The following is a 9100-nucleotide window of genomic DNA, read 5'->3' as shown; positions in this document are numbered from 1 at the left end:
CCTGTGTCAGTAGTGTAAGCGGTTGCGCAATCCTTGAGAAGTCTTTAATGAATTGGCTGTAGTAACCCGCCAAACCCAAGAATTGGCGTATTTCCGTTGGTGTACGCGGTGTAGGCCAGTTCCTGATCGAATCTACCTCGGATGGATCAACATGAATCCCATCCTTGTTTACCACATGGCCTAGAAAGTGGACTTCATGAAGCCAGAAGTCGCATTTTTGAAAACTTGGCGTACAGTTGTTCTTTTCGAAGAAGTTCGAAGATAAGACGCAGATGCCGCTCGCGTTCCTCCTGACTCTTAGAGTAGATTAGAATGTCGTCGATGAAGACAATGACGAACTTGTCAAGATAGGGTTTGCACACCCTGTTCATAAGATCCATGAAAACTGCAGGCGCGTTCTTAAGCACAAATGGCATGACTAGAAACTCGTAATGGCCGTAGCGAGTTCTGAATGTTGTCTTGGAGACGTCCTCATCCCGGACTCTCAACTGATGATAACCAGACCTTAGATCAATCTTGGAGTAGTAGCTCGACCCTTGCAACTGATCGAATAAGTCGTCAATACGAGGAAGAGGATAACGGTTCTTCACTGTGACCTTGTTCAGTTCGCGGTAGTCTATGCACATCCTGAAAGTGCCATCCTTCTTTTTCACGAATAATACTGGAGCTCCCCAAGGCGAAGAGCCTGGACAAATGAAACCTTTATCCAGGAGCTCTTGTAGTTGCTTAGACAGTTCTTCCAATTCCGTTGGAGCTAAACGATACGGTGCGCGAGCTATAGGTGCTGCTCCTGGAGCTAGCTCGACTTGAAACTCGACCTGGCAATGAGGCGGTAGACCAGGTAAATCTTCAGGAAACACTTGAGGAAATTCGCGTACAACTGGAATATCCTCTATTCTTTTCTCTTTCGTAGCTGCATCAGTAACTAGTGCCAAGATAGCCATATGACCCTTTCGTAAGCACTTCTGAGTCTTCAAGAAAGAGATGATGCCAACCACAGCACCACTCTTGTCGCCTTGAATTTCGAGAGGTTCTCGACCAGAACACTGGCCACTGTGGTGTCTGTTACAGCTGTTGCACTTTGGGAGGTTCCCTCGATATCCGCCCTGCCTATGACCGCCTGAAGAGTGCTGACTGGGACTCTGATAACTGACAGTCTTTCGCCTGAACCTGTGACTGAACTGAAGCTGATCCCTTGCTAGAATCCCCATCCCATTTTCTCTTGTTGTCACTGGGAGTAGCAAGTGTAGCAGCAATGGTAGCGGTAGCAGTAGCGCTGATACGTTTAGGCAGTCTGTTCTGATCCACTGCCTGATCTGTGAGACGATGAGCGAGGCACTGAATAGCCTGGATGTTGTCAAGATTAGTCGATGTCACATGGCTCTGAATCTCCGGTGCTAATCCCTTGAGATACAACTCGATACGCTTAATTGGAGGGTCCACCATAGTTGGACACAGTACGGCCAGCTCATTTGACCTCTTGGTGTAAGCTTCAAATTCTGATCCAGTCATTTTCAAATGATAAAGCTCATCTTCCAGCTTATGAATGTCTTCCCGAGTGCAGTATTCCCTTTTGATCAGTTCCTTGAAATCATTCCAAGGGGTGGCGTTAGCAGCTGCCAACCCTAAAATCTGCACTTGTGCGTTCCACCAAGTTAGCGCAATCCCTTCAAGTGTGCCAGTGGCGTACTTCACCCTGCGATCCTCAGAGCATTCACACATCTCGAACACAGACTCGATCTTTTCGAACCAGTGGAGGAGTCCAACCGCTCCCTCCGTGCCACTGAACGTGTTAGGACGACAATCCATGAAGTTCTTGAAGGTACACACAGGTTGCTGAACGTGTTGACCCAATGTGTAAGAACAGAACGAGGTTAAACATAAGAGTTGTTTAGGAACGTAGGATCTAAAGATCCTAGAATGAGTTACGACTGCAGGGTATACCTCCTGCGTTTGCAGCTGCAAGTGCCGCAGCAACTTGTTCATTGATAAGAGCCGTCAACTGGGCTTGAGTCATGTTTATACGTCCGGCCATTGATCTTCACATCAAAGGCAACATAAGTGAGAAAGGTTCGCGAATAGTGCGATGACAGAAGAGTGTAAGCACACAGGTGTTCTCAAGCAATAACAAGTAATGAGCAGTGTAATCTAAGCATACTACGAGCAAAGTTCTATGCAATTCTAGTATGCAGGCAATAAACATAAACCTTATTACCTAGTAGGTTGAGTCTTGCACGTGGAGCGAAGCGTCGTTGTGGATCGTTGAGAGCACTGTTCTGGTTATAGTCTGGTTTTAATAAAAACGTTTTCCCCATATTAAAACCAAGTTCTCTATAACCAATGGCTCTGATACCAATCTGTCACACCCCCAAATTCCACCTACGGAGTATCACCGCTTGGGAGCGTGACTGACCAGGATCAAGCCACCAATCATATAGAACAATATATGTAGTAAAAGTAATTGCTATTAAACCATACCAAATCCATATGAAAGGTGTTCCAAAACATAAGTAAGTTATCACTGTTTAGCGGAAGCGTATAAATAAAACCCATCATAATAAAGCATCAAATGTCATAAGTGTTTAACAAGACAATCACGATCCAAGCCCACAACGACCAGCTCCTCCCTGTGCAAGCTCCATGTATCTAACGACCTGCAAGGCATGTAACAGAGGATCAACAACTAGTTGAGCGAGTTCACAGAAAGTAAATGCGTAATAGTAAGTTCGTTTGTAACATGTGGCTCTACTGGGCCGATAGTACGTTCTATTGGTGGGGGTTTCCCATGTTGTATAACCACTAGACTATTCGTAACCATAAGTGTTCTACATATCCCGAGAACAGTAACACGTACAAGTTTACGTAGGTTTTACGTAAGTAATCCTTCACAACCAAGGATAGGGGTACGCGGGGGTTTACGTAGGTTTTACATAAGTAATCCTTCACAACCGAGGATAGGGGTACGCGGGGGTTTACGTAGGTTTTACGTAAGTGCCTGACACAACCGAGGCAGTAGTGAGTATAATTTCACGTAGGTTTTACGTGAGTATCCTTCACATCCGAGGATAGCGAGTAGCATAAGTATACGTAGGTTTTACGTATGTGTCCTGCACAACCGAGGACGATGGTATGGTAGTCTAGTAATAGAGTAAGTACGATTCTATTCAATCTCATTCCTTCAATCCCAATTCCCGTGCCCTGGGAATCCCATGCCTTAGTAAGAGTGTGAACTCACCTTGGTTTGCTCGGTAAGATTAAAGTATGTGTTCGCAGTTTGATCAATCCAATCCTATTATGGTTTCAGTACCAGTCAGTTACTTACACACATAAATCACCTATCTTTATCACGCAGGTATGAATAAGCTTGGCATATATTATCACATGAATTACAGCGAATATTCGAGTCATGTACACACATATTCACATCACAAGCCATATACCGCATTGTCACATGTTAACAACTCAACTTCCAATTATATACACATAGTTGGTTCACTAACCACTCGCATCACAAATCCGTGTTACCCCCGACACATAGCAAGTTGATGAAATACATGTAAACATAATTTCTTAATCCATGCTTTGATTTTAACATGCCTAACTAGATTCATATATATATTCAAACATAGATGTATGTTTAATCATTGTTGTGCGGCCCATCAACAACTAATTAACGTATGTGTTTGATGAATATGCGAGTCCATGCATCCTTGTAGTATTAACAGTGACCAACAATCCAAATTGATTTAACAAAGTATCCCTAGCCATGAAACTCAGACCAAGAGGCTCCCTTTGTACAATTTCGGACCCCATATAACTTTTGTAAATACTCCGAGAGGATTAATGCTAGCAAAACTCGGACACCCACACTATAATGAAAGTCGGACAACAATGGGGGTGGGGGTTTAAGTTCGGATAGGGGCTTGGGGCCAAAAACTCAGACCATAAGGAGTGTCACAAAGTCGGATACGGGAGTGGAGATCAAAACTCGGACCCCTATGCCTCTTGCCAAAACTCGGACAACATTGTCCCTTGTCAAAAGTCGGACCCCTCCCCTTCAACATATAAAAGTCGGACCAAGGGCCTTACCATTAAAACTCGGACCATACATGATATAAAATTCGAACCTCCCTAAATCCTTCACAAAATCGGACTAGCATCCCCCCCCCCCACAATACATCAGCATACGAATTTGCATGAACAATTATCATTTATAAAATATCATAAACCAATGAAATCATCAGATTCGGAATCACCTATATTCTCAATTCTAGTCATCATCGGTTTTCACATCATATCCTATTTAATCAGCAACATTCATGACTTCTTTATTGATGGCCGACATATTCAATGTACTCAAATAAGAGTCTGACATCTTCACATGAAATCTAAATCATGAATGATGAGTTGCCCACTTTGAACTTCACAACACATGCACATAGAAGTTTGTAGCAGACCACTATATTCAACATATTGTCTTAATGGACCTACTTTCTTGTAGTGGGTTGCAAGTCAACATCAATTCCACATAAACAATATGAAAGAATCACAGCAACTTTTACATAATATAGAAAACATGGCTGCCATTATGGATCATTTGTCAATTTGATAAGTCAACATCATGTAAGATTCCCCTAGCACATGCATATCAACTCACATAACAATCGAAACAAACTATTACATGAATACATAACTTAAACAGTCATCACTAATATCTATGTATATAACCCACCCTTCGGTTCCAGATTCATATTCAATCCAAGTCAAATGACATCATCTAGCAACTGTTATCCATAATCATACCATCATTAAACAAATCAAGCTCATCCTAACGTCATCATATCATTCAAAACTGATCGTATAAATCATCATTCAATTCAACAATAAAACATTACTTATTGCAGCCGATCTATATACATGTGCATCCATCCATTCAGTTTTACAATCAGCATTTGTATCACCAGATTAATCATCGAGAATCCATAACATAATCACATAACATCCACTATTCAGTCTAACGTATACATACAAACATGAAATCATGCATAGTTCAAACAATAGTGCAACTAACCGTGATGATAGATCACAAGATTGATTAGAGGAAAAGGTTGAAGTCTTGTGGTTGCCGTCGCACAAGTGAGTAAGGCTCTAGGGTTTTTTTTTTTTTTTTTGATTAAATTCTAATCGTATAGATTATAACAGAATTGTTATAGTTGTTCGCTACTGGGCCAAAGCCCAGTTCCTGTTTTCACCGGCCCACACTCAGACAAAAAAAACACCAAGTGGTTTTCGTGGGGGAAGTGTTTTAGGCTAGAGGTGTTTGGTCAAAGTTTCACCTTTTCGTTATAATGTATAATCCTAATATTAATACAAAATATATTATTAATTATACACGTATAGTGCACCTCATATACCTACAGACAGCACGTATTACACATCAAGTATGTATGAAAGCACACTTGCAAATATGTAACAAGTTAAGTCGAATAGAGAGCTTGAAAACTCGGGTTGTCACAGTAACCAACAATGTCCGTACCCTCCATGGACTGGTTCCAAAACTCAGTCTCCATCCTTTGGAGTTCAGCACGGGAGCAATACTTCTCCCTCATTCTTTCCTTCAACTCATCCCAAGTCATACCATACACAACATCATCACCCAGAGTTTGGACTTGCAAATTCCACAAAGTCAAAGCCACGTCAACGAACAACCCAGTAACAAAAGTGACTTGCTGGTCCACGGTACACTTGCTCATGCAGATAGTGGAGTCAGTTTTCTCCGTCCAGCGCACAAAAGCCACTGCACCTCTAGTGTCGTCGTAAATCAGTGGCTTGCAGTCGAGAAACTGCTTGAAGGTGCAGCCTGGAATTGATCTAACCAATTCACACGTGAGTAATTAATGAAACAATGAAACAAAGACCGTTCATAAATTTCATTTTGTTTTAGCAAATCAGCTTATGGTTACCTTGAGTTGTGTTTCCTCCAGATGAATCTCCATGTCCATTACGCCTAGTACCACCTGATCCTCCACTGTGTTCAGTACGGTTCGCCTCGTACTGGGCGATAGCTTCGGAGATCCTTTCTTCTAGCAGGGAGTTCAGTTGCTCAGCAGTCCTCAGCATCAGAGGAGGAGGGGGTTGATCAGAATCACGAGCGTTCACAGCTCTCCTGGGTGCCATGTTCTTCCAAAACACAACACAACAGAGTTAGACATTTGTTTGATATCATCATACGAGATAGTAGTAGTATATATACACATGCATATACCCACATAAGTAACATCAAACAATCCGCCAAACATATAAATCAATTCATACACAACAAGCATGCATAAACAGATAAATAATGATGTGTCATAAGATATTCACCGAGTCTTTATACATATTAGGACAACTTGTTACATCATTGTTTGCGAAGAAAACAAAATGCATAAGGGTTACATCACCCCAGAGTACAAGTTTAATACATATAAAAGACAAAATATCTTTCTTCACATTGGCGGTTCTTGTCTTCAAGTTGTACCCAAGCTCGGTTGTAGTCTTCATACCCAAAAATACTACTCCATCAAAGTACCTGCAAAGCAAATCTAATGGGTTGGTGGAGAGGGTAGGGGTGTAGGGAAGATTAAACTATGAAGATGGATCACTTCATCCTCGAGCTCACGAATTCGACGGATGAGGGAGTTGATCTGAGTAGGAGTGTGGGGAGGTGTAGAGACACGGGTAGGAGTGGATGGCACAACAGGCAAAGCGTCATCGTCATCACCAGTCGGGTAAACTCTCAGGCCAGCAACAAAAAGGGCCGAAGATATCACTGAATCGAAGAAATCGGCATCAAACTCAAGGTCAGAATCGGAAGGAATATCGATAATGATCACAACAGGAGACACCACATCATTACCCAGATCATCAATGAATGGCCAGTCCTCAGCAGGGATGGCGGTAAAAGGAATAGCATGAATGGGAATAGGCTCAACGAGATGCTCAGCAGTCCCGATGGTGAGCTGGTCATGGAGGGGTAAAGGCAAAGCTAAGACATTGTCAAGATCATCATCATCGGCTATCATCTCAAGGTCGGTCACGAAGTCGGACGTGAAAATCTCCAGAGGTGAAGCAATCTCGTCGTAGTAGACATTCGTCATCGGGTCACGTTCCTCAGATAGGCCGCTACTTTCAGACAAAGACATGATATATGTATATATTAATTATTATTACTTAATTAATATACAAATAATTATACACATTGTTGCAATTAGTCAAAGATAAGTGCTACTCCAGTGCACCCTAAGTCTCGTAGTGTCCTTACTTGACTTTTTGAAAACAGTTTCAGGTAGTGGATGTCGCGGAAAGTTTTATGCAATGAAAACTTTTGGAAAATTGTTTTCGTGAGAGGATCCTAAAGATTGTAGTCTAGACTCGAGAAAGAATCCTGGTTCACTACAATCGCAGCTCTGATACCAATCTGTCACACCCCTTTCTAAGGCGGAAGCACGAGGTATGATCCTGAAAGGTTCTCATTGCATACGAATGGTAAACATACTACATGATCATAAAATAACTCCAAGATGCCATTGACATTACATATTCAAAACATAAGTTAAGTTTAGTGTTTACATCACACGACTAATAATTGTTTGAAAAGTTTACAACTTATTCCAAAGACAAACATCAAGGTTTTGATCCTTATATCACCACACAGGATGGAATATAACAACCAAATCCCACAAAATAGGCATAGGAGTCTTGACACAACATGACTAAAAACATAAGCGACATTCTGGAGCAAGAGTAAGACCGCACGTACATCCACTTTAGTTACCTGAAATACATGTAAGTTTTGGAAAATCGTCAACATAATGTTGGTGTGAATTCATGCAGTTTTGTGTAAACATTTAAGCATTCGTTGTAGAAAACATGGTATGTAATTGTACTGAAATAGGTACTTCTGTAAATGTAAGGAAATCGAGATCGCTAATGGTTTGCAAGGCCATTAACATGTGTAACGACATAGGAAACATCCAAACCATAGGCATTTTTACTTATCGATTCATGACTAGAGACACAAAAGCACTTCTTTGTAAAAGCGTGGCCAAGAGTGTGGTTGCCTGAAACCCATTAGATGTAACCTTTTGTTCCGCGATCTAGGTATATAGTTTGATTAATGGTGCTTATGGCACCCTATTCGTGACATGGTCTATAGTATCATTCCTTAGTTTTGTATTCAACATACCATAGTATATGTATCTTCCCCAATTTAAAAGTTTAAAAGTGGGGACATGAACTCACAACTTTGCGTATCCTGCGTCGTAAACTTCACCAGTGGTTTTGTAGCGTCGTGACCTATACGTGTTCTATTAATGTTAGTCACTAGACTTGTATCACACAAGTACAAGTCACCATCGTTTGTTTATGTATATGTTCTTTGTGCGTTCATTCTTTGTGAGGGTCGTGCCCTTGTTTGTCGGGTCTTGCCCGTTTATCATGTCTTTACACTATGAGTATGTATGTTTACTTGTAAATATATATATTTTACCTCTCAAATATATGTTCGTTTATGAAGCCTTTTTCAAGGTAAGAAGTTGTTAAAAATAATTTATGTTTTTAACTTTACATGTATGTTACTTATATTATTTATCAAAAAAAATATAAGTATTTTGTGAAATAATATTCTCAATATTATTTTTGTACAAGTATACTTAGGAAAGTATACTAGTATTTTATGTAAATACTTGTGTATTTTGTATTATTCACCAAAAATCAATACTTTGATTTTTATTACTTTCCGAAATTATATTTCTTAAAAATAATGTATTTTTAAGTCTTGTAGGAAATATATATATTTTGTCATGTCATAAAATATATATATAATCATTCTTGTTATCCACCCGATTTTTGTATAAATTCCATTACTTGGTAAAGGTTATATATTTGTCCAAAAATATATATTTAAGTTCATAGGTGTCCATGTACGGTCCAAATTCAGTAATATGTTAAGGAATATATTTTTGTAAATATATTTTCTTGTATTTGTCCATATACCTCCTTGTGAGGAGATTTGTATACTTATGTATTCTCATGTGTTTGTATGTGTATTTTGGTATTT

This window comes from Helianthus annuus, chromosome 9 (genome assembly GCF_002127325.2).
Source record: "Helianthus annuus cultivar XRQ/B chromosome 9, HanXRQr2.0-SUNRISE, whole genome shotgun sequence".
NCBI classification, from domain to species: Eukaryota; Viridiplantae; Streptophyta; class Magnoliopsida; order Asterales; family Asteraceae; genus Helianthus; species Helianthus annuus.
This window is presented reverse-complemented; position numbering follows the sequence as displayed.